The following is a 19,513-nucleotide window of genomic DNA, read 5'->3' on the forward strand; positions in this document are numbered from 1 at the left end:
TTCTTTATATTTCTTAATATTCTTAGTATCCTTTGATTATAGTTTTATTTAGGTAAGATCAGGAGCAGCATAGAACCTATGTTAGAGCTGTTTATTGTTGCCAACATACAGTATATATCCTGTCTGTCATTGGTTCACACCATGTACTCAATTTTATTAACCAGGAGTGCATAGCTGCTCTTTAAATAATTATACCAAGAGAACAAAGTCATATTTGGAATTTAATTAAAATGATATTTTAGATAATTATGTTATACATAAATCATAAGATGAATGCATTGATTAGTACATAGCTGGAAATAAAGAAACATTCACCATGACTATATTTGAGTAAAGTATACATTTATTTAGGGAAAATGTGGTAAATATAGGGATGAGGAGAGAGGGAGGGGAGTGGTATTCCATTTCTGAGAATCTTCAATCTGTAAAACATTAAAAGAAACAAATGTGTATTATTAAAAAACATAATCATTAAATAACTAAAAGGTCTCATTACAATACTATAAAAATACCTGAAAAGAATTCTTGAATAGTTGCAGATCTCTCCAAATGGGCATTGAGGGGTTGGGATGATTAATTACATCAGGCTCAAAGATTTCACCTGGGGGCTGTGGTGTTGGAAGTAAGTCGTTCAACATCCCATGCTCCTGTGCCATGTTGTGTAGACAGCAACATGCCACTATGATTTTAATAGCTTTTTTCCGGACTGAATTGAGATCCCCCCCTGATCTGTCCAGGCAGCGAAAGCGCATTTTTAGAACACCAAACAGTCGTTCTATTATAGCAACGTGTTCGGATATGTGCTTCATTATATCTGTATTAAAAGAACAAGAAATATGATTATAATATATAATGTGAAGACAAATCAAATACTAAAGAGCTAACTACATTCCTGGTTTGATCTTATAAATCTTTAATCCATTTTATATATATATAAATATATTTATATTGAAGCAGAGAGATTTATAAATGCTTCACTGATAATAGATGATTTGTATTTTGACTGTCCCTTTAAAGGCACTCAGTACAACATTGTTATGTCTGTGATAGTGATATATACACACACACACAAGATAATCAAGCAACAAATGTATGTGCACAAACACAGATATATAGCTTAATAAAGGGGCAGGAGCCCCGAAACGTTGCTCAATAAAGGTGCTGTTGCTCCACATAGAGTGCTACCTGTGTGTTCTATTTCATTACATTTACTGGGACTTTGGAAAAGGAGGGTCCTCCAGGTTTCGCACCTACATTCACCCAAGAGTGATTTAAAGGGACATTCCTATGAAGTGTGTACTGGTCCTACTTTTCTACAGATATAGTGAGCATTTTGCTAGGCACAATCAATATTTCTGACACACATGAGCAGAAAATAAATATATATTTTACCTTAATTCAGCAGGCCCAACAACCTGGTTCTCTTTCAATGGTGTCCAAATCCATTTTTAAGAGGATATGCAGAATCTGCTAAAATATGAATGCATAGATATACAGTATATATATATAAAGATATAGATAGATAGATAAACACACATCTTTCCATAAAGCAATGTATGACATAAAATAATGTTATGCATATGTCTTACTATGACATAGTTAATATATATCTTTTAAATGATTAACAATTTATTTATTTAATCAATTTCACCCCCTTAGACACATACATAAGGATTATAAAGCAATGAAACAATAAAATGTCAAAATATTGAACACATGAAGGCATCATAATATATACATAAACACTTACCGAGGAGATGTCCTTCAGGCATTTGATTTGTCTCAAACAATCTCCACACACCAGAATTCCTGAGGATGTAGGGCATCATGGCTACTTCCTGGGAACCCTGCCACATACATTTAATATGCGCATGTTTGCATCACATATAATCTGCACATTTAAGGAGTGGAAGTGTTTCCTATTTCTAATATTATCTCCCTGCGCACAGGGGGGTCTTAGGGCAATATGAGTGCAGGTCAATGGCCCCAAGGACATTGGGTATGCCACCTAAAAGAAAAAAAGTCCTCTTAACATCACGCCAACCTCTGGGTGATGTGGGGAAAAAAATAAATTTTCTGCAATTATCATAAAGTCCATCAATAACTTTTGAAAGATGCTTAGAAGAGTGGACTTATGCACCCACAGTTACAATGCCCCCTGTCACCTGAAAGGATCCAGAAGCCAAAAAATGAAGTGCCCCTAGTAGTTTTGGTCATTCCAGGGACAGCCCTGCTTGAATAGCCCTGGCTTTCCAGCCTATCTTGCAACAGGGCATATAACTGATATATTTTCTCCCTGTTGAGCCTGAAACTTTCAAACACCTGCTGCTCATTCAGGGTTTCTATATCCAGCCTCACTCTGGGGATGGTCAGGCCTACGCTGTCTAACTTCAGCATTGTCAGCTTCTCTCTCACCCTGCATTTTGAAATATCTGTTCTGAGGTTAGGCTAGGTGTGCTCTTTTTTTATAGCTGTGTGTTGCTTGTTAACATATAGTGAAACTGGTGATTGCAATGAATAACATGGGGGGGAGGGCTTATCTTCATCTCATCTAATCCTTAATTTAATGAACAGTTTTGAAAGGTATATACTTACTCATGACTTTTATTTTTGATATGAACTATAATTTCAACATATATGTAGTTACATATCGGAAATTCAAAGACACTGAATGTAATTATTATATTTTCCATTAAATATATCAGCCTTTATCATAACAGTTAAAAGTAATTATTAAAATTATATGATTTATATAGGTCAAATAATATATATACAATTATCATACATATATACATGTAGGAGAAGATTATTATTAGATAAAATTATATTTTCTATATGTAATTTTTTTGTGATTTTCAATTTCAATGAGAACAGGCCTCAAAAAGCTCTTTTTTCCTCCTTTACACCTAGTTGAGCTGGGGGTAATATGTCTCAATGTATCGACAAAGCCTCCGACAGTGTATTAACGGTTAGCGATTTCAATGGAAACCTGGTATAATTTATCGATTAACGGCTTCTATTACTTTCTATGGGACGCGAAAATCTTTTCGGCAGCCGAAGTCCGGCAGCCGATATTGAGGTATAACGCGCCATTGGAAACAGTCGTTAAACGCTATTGCTTTCGACAGCATATTTAACGGTTTGCGAGTGCACGCAAACTGAATTACGACTCAATGGAAGCGAGGCCTTATTTGGATATTAACTGAATTCTCAAATCTGGTGAACTTGTAAAGTATCAAGAATTACATTAATTGTTTCTGCAGTCTAATTGAAGCTGAATAAATTTAAAAGGGCACAATTAGTATTTTAAGCTTGTGTTTTATAGATCCTGTGTAGTCTTAACTAGTCATTATTGCTAAATAATTTATTTGCTAGACATGGTTTTTTACTCCAGATTTATAAGTCAGTTATTATAGTGAACTCTTTCAGAACTGTACATTAAATTGGTTATTATGATAAAGATTCCTGGTAGTTATTAATTAAGCATAGTAAGTTGGTAATCCATATTGAGCATTGAACTAGAGTTATTGGTTAATAACAGAGGATTCTGGTATTTATTGTGATATTTTAATGTGCTCATTGTGAATAAGGTAATTTGTAAAGGTATATTTTTTATAATTTTTGTATAGAATATTGTAACAGTTTAAGCTTGCATAGTTTGTTTCATATCTGGTTTCTATAAATATATTCAATGTGTTTATAACTTTAACTAATATAAAGAATTTAGGAATTTATATTAATTTAATTGTTTCGTATATGCATTTTATTGGGGGTTTGTTTTAAAGATTAATTATAAAATATATTGTATTATAACCCGGCCATATACTGACTATATATATATATATATATATATATATATATATATATATATATATATATATATTTATATATATATATATATATATATATGTGTGTGCATATGTATGTGGTGTGTATATGTGTGTCTATATATATGTGTGTTGTATATATATATATATATATATATATATATATATACTGTGTATGTCTGTAAATATATATATACAAATATAAATACAAATGTACATGCATATACACATACATATACATATTTAGACATGTATATATGCATCTCTATGTTAATAGAGCTATCTTTGCCTTCCTTTTTTTTCCACCTGAGACCTCATATCATTAAACCGTCATAACTTTTTAATGCAGTTTTTTTAAGCCCTTCACTACCGGGACTTTCAGAAAACTTGCCCAAAATACCGGAGAATATTTAGCATTTTTGCTATCACTCAATTTAACCTCTTAAGGACATATGACGGAATTTTTTTTTGCATTTAGCCTATCTTGTGTAGTAAACAGGATTTACTATTAAATAGCCTGCTGGCTAGATTTACACACATTTCATATACCACCGTGTATACAGTGCACAGAAAGCGAAAAATACTGCACTTTTAGCATGTGTTACTTATCTACACACAGACTCATCATACAAACAAGTGATATAAACAAGTGATATATGGACCCTACTAAGTGCGCCTCCTCCCTGTAGTATCATCTTGGTGCCGCACTCGATTATGACAGTTGCCATGGTGACAGACGCTACTCGGAGCTGACGTATGGAATCACCACACAAACAAACATGACTTAACTATCATGGCATCAATTCCAAAAACAAACATCAGCCCCTTGTCTTACGTCACACATGCAGACCATCCATGCGACTATCATGTATACAGAGAGTAACATTTATATAGTGGAATGGCGATTTGGCTCTTAGCCACCTTCTATCATAAAATAAAAATAAAATAAACCTATATCTAATGTCAGATTGCCAAAATTAGAAAAATATGGCATTCAAGTTACAGTAAGCTATCTCATGAAAATTGCATTTAACCTGGTTCCCTGCATGTAGTTATTTCAAATGTTATTAACATTTTACTTATATCCTAAATTGACAATGACATATTGGGCTATAGCCTATACTACCCTTGCACTTCTTTGTCAAGCTGTTTTACATATTGTAGAGAATAAGCACCTCTTTATAGCCTGGCTACATTCCCCTCATTATCTATTTCTTTAACCTTAAGCACTACTTGATTAGGGGTATAAGTAATCTGTTGGTGATGTTTTCCCTAGATGGTCCAACAGTCCCAGCCTTTTATAGGCATATCTAGCATGACGCCCAGTGACATATTATGCCCTTCTTACATTAGGAGCATCTTTACACAGTTCTTACAGTGTCCAACCCTTGTAAATAGGGTACTTTGACCGGCCTCCCACATCCTTAGATTCTGGAGAAAAAATAGTGGTAACCTACCCGGTGAGTGTCTTACCCCCTGAATGGCGTTGCAGCCCCACTGAGTCCCACTTCTAATCAGGACATGGGTCTATGGTGGAAGATCTATCTCATACAAGGCCAGACCCCCAGCATGCCCAACGTGGTGTTGCACTACACACAAGACCGTACCCCAAGATTGTATCTCCAATCTAGATGAGTGCCTTGAAATCCAGTGGTGAATTTAAACCCCCTGGGTATACCATCCCCAACCGGTACATCCATTCTGCCTCGCGTTTGAGCAAGGCTTTGTTACGATCTCCACCCCTGTCCATGCGGGGGATGTGATCTATCAGAATGTATCTAATGGATGACACTTGGTGGGTCATCTGTGCACAATGCCTAGCAACAGGCTGATCGGACTCTCCCTTGTTAAGTGCAAGCCGTATCGCCCGTCTGTGATTGGCCATCCTCTCACAGAGTGTGCCGATGGTTTTGCCCACATAGAACCGGGCACATGGACAAAAGAGCAAATATATCACAAATGTGGTATTGCATGAAAGTGAATGGTTGATAGTCTATATCTTATTGGTGTGTGGATGATGAAAAGTTTTGGTGGCAATGAGACCACTGTATGTGGTACAGCCTAGGCATCAGTATGATCCCTTGATATTGATCTTAGTAGCCGTAGTGTAACTCATCTTAGGATCCGTCTTAACCAAGATATCTTGAAGATTTGTACCCCTACGGTATGCATTCATGGGGGATAGGTTTTGTGTAAATGAAAGTCTTGGATCAGAGGTAACCACGGGCCAGTGTTTCCTCAATATCTTGCCCGCATCTGTTGTTTTTGGTGCAAATGTACTTGCCATAATAATTTTTTTCTGCTCAGGAGCTGCTGTTTTTTTATAGATGAGGGTATCTTGAGTAGATGATAGAACCTCTGTTAGGATGTCATTCACAACCTGTGCTTTATAGCCCCGTTGGAGGAACTTGTCCCTCATATGTTGTAACTGGGAAACCCCTGTGGCCTTGTCAGAGTTATTACGTAAAACTCTTATAATTTGAGACTTGATTATACCCCTAAGAAGTGCGTATAGAGTTCCTATCAGTGGACTTGCTATATAGAGTTGTGCCCAGAGAGTGTTCCTGTAAAAAGATGTTCAAGTTAAATTGGTCAAACCAGTTCAATAACGTGTGCTGTCCCCCCCGCCATATCAGGAAAACATCATCGATATATCTTACGAAAAAAACAATCGAGGATGTGTCTGTCTTCCATAGATGTTCATTCTCGAATTGAGACATAAATATATTGGCATACGATGGGGCCATATTCAACCCCCATCGCGGTGCCCCGCTATTTGTAAATAAAAATCTGTCTCAAAACGAAAATAATTCTGGTTTAGGCAAAACTCCAGGAGAGGTTAGCAAATATTCAACAGGTGGTCCCCTCATAGTGTGTGCCCTCAATAAGGTGTTTTCTGACCGCCATGAGTCCACTGGTATGAGGGATGATGGTGTAGAGACTGTTGACATCCAAAGTGACTAGGATGTCACCAGTCTCCATAACCACATCCCTCATCCTTTTGATCAAATCATTAGTGTCTGAGATATATGATTTAATGTTTCTCACTGTGGGTTGTAGAAGAATATCAATATACTGTTGAAATGGCTGTGACAGTGATTGTACCGCAGAAACTATTGTACGTCCTGGAGGGTTGTCCAGTGTCTTATGAATTTTAGGTATAGTGTACATTATAGGGACCCTAGGATATTGGGTCACACAAAATTCATAAATCTGCTCAGTAAGATAGCCTTGTTCATAACCCAGTTTGAGGATGCCATACAACTCTTTCTTGAAAGGGATAGTAGGGTCCCCAGGTAAATCTCTATAGGTGTTTGTGTCAGCTAGTTGTTGCATGATGTCCATCCTATAGTCCTCATAGTCCAGTAACACGATGGCTCCCCCCCTTATCAGTGGGGCGGATGACCAGAGAACGATCATCATGCAATGATTTGATGGCTTTCCTCTCAGTATCACTAAGATTATGTTACCAGGCCCTGTTGTTTCTTTCATATTCCATATCTTGTGTGATTAGTCTCATGTAGGTCTTAGTGCTAGCACTACTGTTCTGTGGTTCGAATGTGCTTAGTTTTTTACACTTCTGTATAGGACTCAGTGGTTCCTCCCCCGGCCGGGAGTGTTGAAAGTATTCTTTAATTTTCATGACCCTATTCAATTTGTAAATGTCAAGTTTATGGTCTAATTCTGAAATAGTATGGCTGGGCACAAAGGACAAACCTTTGTTAAGGATTTGTCGTTCTACTGTAGTCAATATGTGTGTACTTAAATTGAATACTATATCCTCTGTCGGCTGTGGCGTGAGGGTCTGTATCTGCTTCCCCGCCCTCCTGATGTGTGGTCTATGTTTCCTCCCCCTCCCTGTGATCTCGTGGGTACGCCTAAAAAATGACTGGGTGTGGAGTGACCCCTATGTACATACGGGACGTTATGTGTAGATTGTGGTGTGAACACAGTTGGTGATGATTGGGTAGTGCTCAAATTACTTCTGTCTGTGTCAGAAGACTCAGCTCCACTAGTGTCAATAGTAGTAAAGTGTACTCTCCCAGGTCTATGTGGTCTCCTCACCCTACCCTCTGAGGTGTTAGTAAGCCATTTGTAGACCCTCCCATGTGTGTAATCTGAACTTATAGAGTCCAGTTTCCTGTTTTTAAAGACTATTAAGTCAGATCTATACTTCTCAATTTGTTGATTGAGTTTAAGTAACCAGTTATCTTGCTGATCATTAGTTAAAGTGTCATTATGTGTTTGCTCAAATGATACAATTTCTATCCTAACTTTAGATGGTAGTAACCTCTTCTACTACCAACAATACCAAATCTAGAGAACATTTATACAGGATATGGCACCATTTCTTCCTAAATTCTGTATTTTCCCTCCCTATTGAGGGGATATTTTTAACTCTAAATCCTCTAGGGATATGGTTCAATCTGTGATATTCAGATAAATAGCACCCATGTAACGTTATATCTATTTCATGTTTTTTTAACTTCAACAAATTATGATACAAGTTCACAGGGGTCTCACCAGTAACTCTGCTGATGGGGACGAACAGAATCCTGGCCGCATCATCTCGAGTATACAATCTGTGCTCCCATGGCCTGTGTACCCAAATCTTCTTCAGTATGTATAGTAGTCAGTCCCGGAGGAGGGAGCTCTGTGATGGGTCGATTTGCAGGATCCATATTATTCAGTATAATGATATCTCTCCTGGCACTGTGCAAAACAAAGGAGCAATCTTATTAGTGCAAAATAGTTGCTATCCCCCTCCAATGTGGAATGTAAAGGGAAACCAGGAAAAAATGAAGCAGCTGTAACTTGAAAGTCACTGAGTGTAACCAATTCTTATTGTGGGGGTACACCTGTATACAAATACCAGGTGCAGTCCAAATTACAGTGTTACCCTCCTAGAGTCGTCTGTCTGGGAGCAGAAATGCAATCTATATTCCTCCAAATAAATGCACTCGCAGGACTTTTTAAGGTGAACAAAAATCTGTTTTAATGGAACGTTTTTGGGGAAACAATCCCCTTCATCAGCATAACAAAAGTGTCAAAAATACATACCTAATATACACACGTGAATTACCAAACTACAAATACCTGTGTTCACTCAGTGAGAGCGCCAAATTACCGTGCTGGAACGCACTCCATGATTTGATCAAAAGGATGAGGGATGTGGTTGTGGAGACTGGTGACATCCTAGTCACTTTGGATGTCAACAGTCTCTACACCATCATCCCTCATACCAGTGGACTCATGGCGGTCAGAAAACACCTTATTGAGGCCACACACTATGAGGGACCACCTGTTGAATATTTGCTGACTCTCCTGGAGTTTTGCCTAAACCAGAATTATTTTCGTTTTGAGACAGATTTTTAGTTACAAATAGCGGGCACGGCGATGGGGTTGAATATGGCCCCATCGTACGCCAATATCTTTATGTCTCAATTCGAGAATAAACATCTATGGAACACAGACACATCCTCAATTGTTTTTTTCGTAAGATATATCGATGATGTTTTCCTGATATGGCGGGGGGGGACAGCACACGTTATTGAACTGGTTTGACCAATTTAACAGCACAGAGACAACCGTGAGGTTCAGAATTACGTATAGTGACAAATAAATACATTTTCTTGACTTGAACATCTTTATACAGGAACACTCTCTGGGCACTACTCTATATAGCAAGCCCACTGATAGGAACTCTATACTCAGTGCGGCTAGCTGCCACACCCCAGCACTTCTTAGGGGTATAATCAAGTCTCAAATGATAAGAGTTTTACGTAATAACTCTGACAAGGCCACAGGGGTTTCCCAGTTACAACATATGAGGGACAAGTTCCTCCAACGGGGCTATAAAGCACAGGTTGTGAATGACATCCTAACAGAGGTTCTATCATCTACTCAAGATACCCTCAGCTATAAAGAAACAGCAGCTCCTGAGCAGAAAAAAATGATTATGGCAACTACATTTGCACCAAACACCACAGATGCGGCAACATATTGAGGAAACACTGGCCCGTGGTTACCTCTGATCCAAGACTTTCATTTACACAAAACCTATCCCCCTTGATTGCATACCGTAGGGGTACAAATCTTCAAGATAAGATGGATCCTAAGATGAGTTACACTATGGCTACTAAGATCAATATCAAGGGATCTAACCGATGCCTAAGCTGTACCATGTGCAATGGTCTCATTGCCCCCAAAACTTTTCATCATCCACACACCAATAAGATATATACTATCAACCATTCACTTTCATGCAATACCACATTTGTGATATATTTGCTCTTTTGTCCATATGCCCGGTTCTATGTGGGCAAAACCATCAGCACACTCCGTGAGAGGATGGCCAATCACAGATGGGTGATACGGCTTGCACTTAACAAGGGAGAGTCCGATCAGCCTGTTGCCAGGCATTGTGCACAGATGACCCACCAAGTGTCATCCATTAGATACATTCTGATAGATCACATCCCCCGCCTGGACAGGGGTGGAGATCATAACAAAGCCTTGCTCAGACGCGAGGCAGAATGGATGTACCGGTTGGGGACGGTGTATCCAGGGGGTTTAAATTCACCACTGGATTTCAAGGCACTCATCTAGATTGGAGATACAATCTTGGGGTACGGTCGTGTGTAGTGCACCACCACATTGGGCATGCTGGGGGTCTGGCCTTGTATGAGGTAGATCTTCCACCATAGACCCATGTCCTGATTAGGAGTGGGACTCAGTGGGGCTCAACGCCATTCAGGGGATAAGACACTCACCGGGTAGGTTACCACTATTTTTTCTCCAGAATCTAAGGATGTGGGAGGCCGGTCAAAGTACCGTATTTACAAGGGCCGGACACTGTAAGGACTGTGTAAAGATGCTCCTAATGTAAGAAGGGCATAATATATCACTGGGCGTCATGCTAGATATGCCTATAAAAGGCTGGGACTGTTGGACCATCTAGGGAAAACATCACCAACAGATTACTTATACCCCTAATCAAGTAGTGCTTAAGGTTAAAGAAATAGGTAATGAGGGGAATGTAGCTAGGCTATAACGAGATGCTTATTCTCTACAATATCTAAGACAGCTTGACAAAGAAGTGCAAGGGTAGTATAGGCTATAGCCCAATATGTCATTGTCAATTTAGGATATAAGTAAAATGTTAATAACATTTGAAATAACTACATGCAGGGAACCAGGTTAAATGCAATTTTTATGAGATAGCTTACTGTAACTTGAATGCCATATTTTTCTAATGTTGGCAATCTGACATTAGATATAGGTTTATTTTATTTTTATTTTATGATAGAAGGTGGCTAAGAGCCAAATCACCATTCCACTATATAAATGTTACTCTCTGTATGGGTGATAGTTGCATGGATGGTCTGCATATGTGACGTAAGACAAGGGGCTGATGTTTGTTTTCGAAATTGATGCCATGATAGTTAAGTCATGTTCGTTTGTGTGGTGATTCCATACGTCAGCTCCGAGTAGAGTCTGTCACCATGGCGACTGTCATAATCGAGTGCGGCACCAAGATGATACTACGGGGAGGAGGCTCACTTAGTAGGGTCCATATATCACTTGTTTATATCACTTGTTTGTATGATGAGTCTGTGTGTAGATAAGTAACACATGCTAAAAGTGCAGTATTTTTCGTTTTCTGTTTTCCTGCGCACTGTATACACGGTGGTATATGAATGTGTGTAAATCTAGCCAGCAGGCTATTTAATAGTAAATCCTGTTTACTACACAAGATAGGCTAAAGATAAGCTTATAGTGGAAAGATTGTTTCCGTTTATTATAAATATATACAATTGTCTTTTATTAATATGCTTTGAATAAACATACCGGATGTGACCTAGAATGTAACACTTCCGGTTTACACAGCTTGGAACGCATGGAGTGCGTTCTAGCGCGGTAATTTGACGCTCTCACTGAGTGAACACAGGTATTTGTAATTTGGTAATTCACATGTGTGTATATTAGGTATGTATTTTTGACACTTTTGTTATGCTGATGAAGGGGATTGTTTCCCTGAAAACGTTCCATTAAAACAGATTTTTGTTCACCTTAAAAAGTCCTGCGAGTGCATTTATTTGGAGGAATATAGATTTGCATTTCTGCACCCAGGCAGACGAACTCTAGGAGGGTAACACTGTACTTTGGACTGCATTATATATATATTTATATATATATATATATATATATATATTTTTTTTTTTTTAAAGTAGACAACCCAAGGTATTAATCTAGGCCCATTTTGGTATATTTCATGCCACAATTTCACTGCCAAATGCAATCAAATAAAAATAATCGTACATTTTTTGACAAACTTTGAGTTTCTCACTGAAATTATTTACATACTGCTTGTGCAATCATGGCACAGATGGTTGTAAAAGCTTATCTGGGATCCCCTTTTTCAGAAATTGCAGACATATATGGCTTTGCGATTAATTTTTTTGTAATTAGAAGGCCGCTAATTGCAGCTGTGCACCACACTTCTATTATTCCCGATAGTTAAGGGGTAGCTTATAAGGTTAATTTTAGCTTTAGTGTAGAGATTACCCTCCCACCTGACACTTCCCATCCTCTGATCCCTACCTGATCCCTCCCAAACAGCTCCCTTTCCTCCCTCACCCCCCTCCGGTCATCCCTATCTTAAGTACTATCAGACAGTCTGCGAATATACAAATTTTGTGCTTTTTTCTTTCTTTCTGCTGAATAGGATTCCCCTTACCCTCCAACCTCCCTGGTCCCTCCCAAACAGCTCTCTAACTCACCCCCCTCTAACTAGTGATGCCATCTTAGGTACTGGCAGCTGTCTACCACTACCTATAAAAAAAACGTTTTTTTTTAAAATATTTATTTCATTTTTTTCTGTAGTGTAGTGGTTCCATCATCTACCCCCTCCCGTGATTGCAAGTTAGGGAACCCACTCACACCTATTTTTCTGTAGTGTAGCTGTGCCTTTATTTATTTTTTTCTGCAGTGTAGGGCCCTCCCACTCCCTCTCCCCTCTGCTGCTGGGCCTCCCACCCGCCTCCCCTCCCGTACCTCCAGCGGGCACCAGACATATATATATATATATATATACCTCTTGCAGTTCAATGAGCAAAGTACCACAAGACACACATATATATATATGCACACACACACAAATGTCTATTTGGGTGAAGGGGTTAAATAATTTTATTAGACAGTGTTACTATGAGTGTAACTTTACTTTTAAATGAATTTTTCATGTATATTGTACAACTTTATTGACTCACATAATAGTTAACCAGAGCTCTGAAGTTGCGATATCCTGAGGCACATTAAATTCAATTGCGCTTAAGCAAACGTGTTTACTTTCAACTTTTAATACACGTGCAAAGACCTGTGAGAAACCCCTTATCACTTGCATACGCCACTATTAATCTAGCCCTCAATAGGAACTAGGCCTCAAAAAGCTACTCTTTTACACCCAGTTGAACTGGGCGTAAAATGTATCAAATTGTCTACAGCCTGCGACAGTGTACTGTATAAACGGTATGCGCTTTCAAAGGAAACCTGGTGTAATTTGGAGCTTTATGGCATCTAATACATTCTATGGGACGCGTTATTATTTGCGGCAGCCGATAATTTGGTATAACATTATTATAAACAATGTTGCAAACATTGCTGCCAGATGGTTAAAGGTGCGTGCACTCTCCTGAGCTCACCTGGCATTACTTTTTAACAAGAGATACCAAAAGAACTAAGCAAAATTGATAAAAGAAGTAAATTGAAAAGTTGTTTAAAACTTTTTGCTTTATCCAATCAGTTTAAGTGTAATTTTACTGTCCCTTTAAAAGTAACTAATATTATGTAATTTGGTGATTATAGGACAGTAATTTATAAATACATTATTGTTTTGTCTTAGGTGATCAGTGACAGCTTAAACTTTATAAAATGTAATTCTGAACTATGTTTTTGCAAATATTTAGTTATTAAGATTTTTGATGTCCAAATAAGGAATATGAAAAAGCAGTACAAACAAGTAGAAATATAAAGAACATGTAACACATTTGGCAAAACGGAGAAAAAGAAGAAGGAAAACAAAACAATGGATTATAACTGTACAGCAGTATTGTCATACATTGTAAATTCCAACTCAGGAATGCATCAAATGGAAAGAAAGTAAATAATAGATACCATCCATGAGATAAAAAAAAGACTGAGATCAGATGTTAAAGTTAGCTCAGTAACACAAGATGGGTCATAAAGGAGTCAGAAACTGTGTTTTTTACTAAGATCGTGGCTGATCAAACTACAGCTTGATGGCCTCATCTGGCCCTCAGAGGGTATTTGTTTAGCTCTTAACTTTCACTGAGCTGAAAACAGACATCAGTAATCAGTCATTGGAAAGCAGTTACACATTAGGCAATGGAGCATGTGTAATTGTAAAGGGACAGTCAAGTCAAATTTAAACTTTCACGATTCAGATAGGGCATGCATTTTTAAACAACTTTCCAATTTACTTTTATAATCAAATTTGCTTTGTTCTCTTGGTATTCTTAGTTGAAAGTTAAACTTAGGTAGGCTTATATGCTAATTTCTAAGCCCTTGAAGGCCGCCTCTTATCTGAATGCATTTGACAGTTTTTCACAGCCAGAGGGCATTAGTTTATGTATGCCATATAGATAAATTGTGCTCACGCCTGTGGAGTTACTTATGAGAGAGCAGATTGGCTAAAATGCAAGTCTGTCAAAAGAACTGAAATAAAGGAGCAGTCTGCAGAGGCTTAGATACAAGGTAATCACAGAGGTAAAAAGTGTATTAATATAACCATGTTGGTTATGCAAAACTGGGGAATGGGTAATAAAAGGATTATCTGTCTTTTTTAACAATAACAATTCTGGAGTAGACTGTCCCTTTCATTTTGTAAGTTTGAGTAGTATGAACAGTTAAAAAAGTGTACAACATAAGTGACCCTTGGCCAATCCCATCATTGGTGACTGTCCCTCCATACAAAATGTTTTGGGTACCCCTGATTTAGTTTTACAATGTGACCGTATGTTTCTAACTTATGGCCAGATTACAAGTGGAGCGGTAGTTTGCCCTCTCATTTGAGTGTTAAAACCGCTAGAAGTATTTTTTTTGCGCTTGGAGATTCATGCTCATATTATGAGTTGAAAGTAAAAAGTGTCTGCTCTTGCATTCGCAAAGTCACTAAATCGCACCAATTTACTCTGTTTTACCTTAGCTAATTCAAATCTATTGAAGCTTTATAATAAATGGATAGTAGATTTCAATGGTCTCTGGTTTGAAGAGTTTAAGGAGAGTTTCTCTTCAATATACTATACTCACTTGTGACACGAGACTTTTGAACAGATCCTATATCACCCCAAATACTATGGCCTCTAGTTATCAAGGTCTGTCGGACCTGATCCAACATTGCGGATCAGGTCCGACAGACCTCGCTGAATACGGCGAGCAATACGCTCGCTGTATTCAGCATTGCACCAGCAGCTTACAAGAGCTGCTGGTGCAACTCCGCCCCCTGCTGACTCGCGGCCAATTGCCGCCAGCAGGGAGGTGTCAATCAACCCCGATCGTACTCGATCAGGCGGACAGGTTAGGGAGCAGGCGGACAGGTTAGGGAGCAGCGGTCTTTGTGACCGCTGCTTCATAACTGCTGATTCTGGCGAGCCTGCAGGCATGCCAGAAACACGGGGCATCAAGCTCCATTCGGAGCTTGATACATATACCCCAAAGTTTAAATGATCTACCCATCAGTTTAATATTTGTACTTGATGTTGTGCACCTAATGCAGATCTTATACACGTTTTTTGGTCCTGTCCGAAGAAACTACAGAAATTTTGGAATAGGGTTGCTTACTGGCTCAACAAAATTCTTATTACAAAGATTAAATTTAGCTCTGTGCAAATAATTGTTTTGACTAAGGACCCTTCCTATCAAAATAAAGATGTAATAAACACCGCAATACTGATTGCTAGACACTCCATTTTTAGATCAAGGAAAAGCAAGGGCTCCCCAGCTATATCTGTTTTTATTTAAAATATGCTATATCAAATGATTATTTATCAATATGATCCTTTGATTTTCACAGATAATAAAATAAAGGATTTTCTATCCAAATGGGACAAGGTGATTCTATCATTACCTGTGGAAATCTATTTGCAGATCATTTCTCCGTTTCATAATTCGTCCTTCTTTCTTACAACTAATTCAATCAGAAACTTTTCCATAATTTTGGAGCTAAATTATAAAAGAAGAGATTATTTATTTTGTTTTGTTTTGTTTTACGTTTTGTTAAGTTTTGTTTTGCTTTTATTATTTTAGGTTTATGTGCGTTAAAGGGTAACAGAGGTAGTTTAAATGTCTAGGATTGGGGAATATAGGACCGTCTGTTGATTATGTATGGTGTTATATCATAAGAGTCTGCATCATAGGTATTTACACACTGAACTGTATAACATGAATAACGTACTGTATTGTTTTATTTTATATATATATAACATATCTAATGTGATGTATTATGTTTGTATGACTGTACATATGTCGTCCATATTCTTTGCTTCTATTTTTTATTTTTTATTTATTTATATGTACTATAAAAATAAAAATTATTGTTGAAAAAATTAAAAATTATTGTTGAAAAAAACCAAACATAGGGCAAGATTACAAGTCGTGCGGCAAATCTGTTTTTCACAGTTGCGAAAACACCACACGCGTTATGGTTTTTTCGCATCTGGGGTTGCGCAGGTATTACAAGTTGTGAAATAACTTATTTTGCGCACGAGTTACCCCGTGTAATCCAAAAAGCCAAATTGCGTGCGCATTCATATATTCCCCCATAGAAGTCAATAGAGAAGACAAATAGAAAAAAAAATCCTAATCTGTTGCGCAAAGCCCATGACGTATTCTTCTTGAAACGTGTACATGAAAATGTGAATATTTCATATTGCAAGAATGTTTTCTTAACGGAATATGTTCTATTTAATTGTAAATAAATATTTTTCTATATATGTGATGATTTTTGAACAGATATATCTATTTATAGCGAGATATGTATATGAATATATATTTATGTCTAGATATCTCGAGATCTATATGCGAATATCTCTTTGAAAATCCCTCTGAGATATTGTTTAATGTACATAAGATTGTAATGTGAAATCTTTTCATTAAAGGGTTAGAAATCTTTTGTGTTTTGCACATATAAAAATTACACCGTTAGAAAGTTTAAGTAACTCCCATTAAAAATGCACTTACTGTTTCCTCAAAACAACGCTTGAAAATAAATAAAAATTATGTTTTCATTTCAGCAATAAACAGCTTCATTGACCACCCCTATTTGAAGGCATGATTTCACTGATTACACATTCAATTCTTTCCGTCAATCGCGCTGCAGCATTGTGACGGTTATTTGAATATTTATTAAAAGTGTCTCTTCCAAATTCGCATGCGCAGTATAAACTTAGGGCAATCGCATGCATAATGAAGCGTTAATTGCCCATTACTCCATGTTTACATGTGCATCTAGTAACTGGCGTAATGAGATAGCTGCCGTTTCACACAGCCTTGGTTTTTTTTCATGCTTTCATTCTTTAACTTATTTTATGGGTTTAAAAAGCCATATAACACTCCCAAAATGTAAGCAATCGCTCAGGGGGAGTTACTATCATTAATAATTAACAGCCCTGCTATTGCTTACAATTCTCGGCATGTTCGTGTGTGTAACTCTCTTAACGGAATATGTTCTATTTAATTGTAATTAAATATTTTTCTCTTAGTACAGCAGGTAAAATAAGAATGTTATATTGGTTACTGGTAAAATAACTATAATATACATGCATGTCAGTCTAGGGGGCTAGGGTCACATTTAAACATTGCTCGTTAGTCGTCCCTCTGTCTACAATGCCAATCCCACGTTACTCCCCTCTTGGTTGGCATCCGGCAAGGTGATAATGAGGCTGCAGCTGATGCTGGAAGTGAGAAGACTGATATGCGCATGCGTTGCCACAAGTAAGTGTAAATCCGCATACGGGGCGCCATCATAGTTCTTCCTAGGTAGAACTAGATGATTGAACTGCATAATTAATTAAAAGAAGTGTTTGCAGAATTTATATTTTCTATTGCAATTTTCATGTAAAGGATAAAAAATGGCGTATATGTGTTATCTGATCATTTGAACAACTGGATATGAGGTTTTAAAAAATTGATTTTTTTGGGGGGGTTTCCTATCCCTTTAAACATGTCTCTATACATATAAATCCATGTTTCTCTATCTATGTGTATTTCAATGTATAATCCCTATGTCTGCTTTTTTTTTCTAACAACGGTATCTCCTATCTTTTAGCCCTTATTACTTTTTTATGCAATATATTTTTTTACATTTTTTTAATTAGTCAGTGTTATTAAAAATTGTAACTGTACTACGTAATGTATTTTTGAAGTGTTTCCTGAAACTTTTATGTTGCAGAAAACTATTAACTACAGCTCTTCGATTGCGGAGTGGATTGTTGCGTAAAAGGCGAATGTGCACGCAATCACGATTTTTTAAGACTTGCAATGGAAATTGATTGCGAAAAGACCATATCTCGTGTGGAAAGCTCATACCGCGTGACTTGTAATCTTGCCCATAAACTTTGAGAAGTTGCAAACGCAAAATAGCAATCCACCATAGACATGGAGCCATAACAGTTGAAAAAAAACCTAACATCCACAAGTTACGCAAACACGATCACTGTTATTTAAAAGTGCAATATAAGAAGATAATATTGCATATTTCATAATCCAGTGTTCTGCACATAGCAGAATATGTTCTATTTATTCTTAAAGGGACAGTCTACACCAGAATTTTTAATGTTTAAAAAGATAGATAAGCCCTTTATTACCCATTCCCCAGTTTTGCATAACCAACACAGTTATATTAATACACTTTTTACCTCTGTGATTACCTTGTATCTAAGCCTCTGCAGACTGCCCTTTTTTTTCAGTTCTTTTAACAGACTTTGCATTTTAGCCAATCAGTGCTGACTCCAAGGTAACTCCATGGGGGTGAACACAATGTTATCTATATGGCATACATGAACTAACACCATCTAGTTGTGAAAAACTGTCAAATGCATTCAGATAAGAAGCGGCTTAGAAATTAGCATATAAGCCTACCTAAGTTTAGCTTTCAACTAAGAATACCAAGAGAAGAAAGCACATTTGATTATAAGAGTAAATTAGATAGTTGTGAAATATTTACAGTAAATACACAGTATAACACTTTATTAAAAATGAATATTGCATAAATATGATTTTTCTTGTTTTCATATACTTGGTTCCAATACACTTACATATATATGTCTATATATGTATATATGTCCTAATGCAACAATCAAGGGAGATAAGATAAACTTACAGTTTTACCACTGAGCTAGCAAAGAAGCAATTTTAGAAGCTTTTGATGCTTGTTATGCAAGTCAGTGAACTCAGATAAGCAGCTAATAAGAGTTAATTTAAGGGCGATGAAACCCCAATTTTATTTTCAAGATTCAGATAGAGAAAACAATTGTAAACAAGTTTTCAATTTATTTATTTTATCTAATTTGCTTAATACTCTTGGTATCCTGAGGGGCGGAGCGAGAGGCCGACTTAGATGGTTGCACTTTACTGAGGGTCTGGAATCGAACCGGTCTGAAGAGACA

The 19,513-nt window shown here is 37.3% G+C and overlaps 1 long non-coding RNA gene across 1 annotated transcript; it reads right to left on the reverse strand.

The window, feature by feature from the left end:
• Nucleotides 1-325: 325 nt before the first annotated feature.
• Nucleotides 326-634, reverse strand: LOC128641105 (uncharacterized). The gene is made up of 2 exons (XR_008399434.1): nt 513-634; nt 326-422 (listed from the first exon to the last, which is right to left on the reverse strand). It is a non-coding gene; the product is annotated as an uncharacterized LOC128641105 (long non-coding RNA).
• Nucleotides 635-19,513: the final 18,879 nt, after the last annotated feature.

The sequence above is a fragment of the Bombina bombina genome, chromosome 1, assembly GCF_027579735.1.
Source record: "Bombina bombina isolate aBomBom1 chromosome 1, aBomBom1.pri, whole genome shotgun sequence".
In the NCBI taxonomy this organism is placed as follows: domain Eukaryota; kingdom Metazoa; phylum Chordata; class Amphibia; order Anura; family Bombinatoridae; genus Bombina; species Bombina bombina.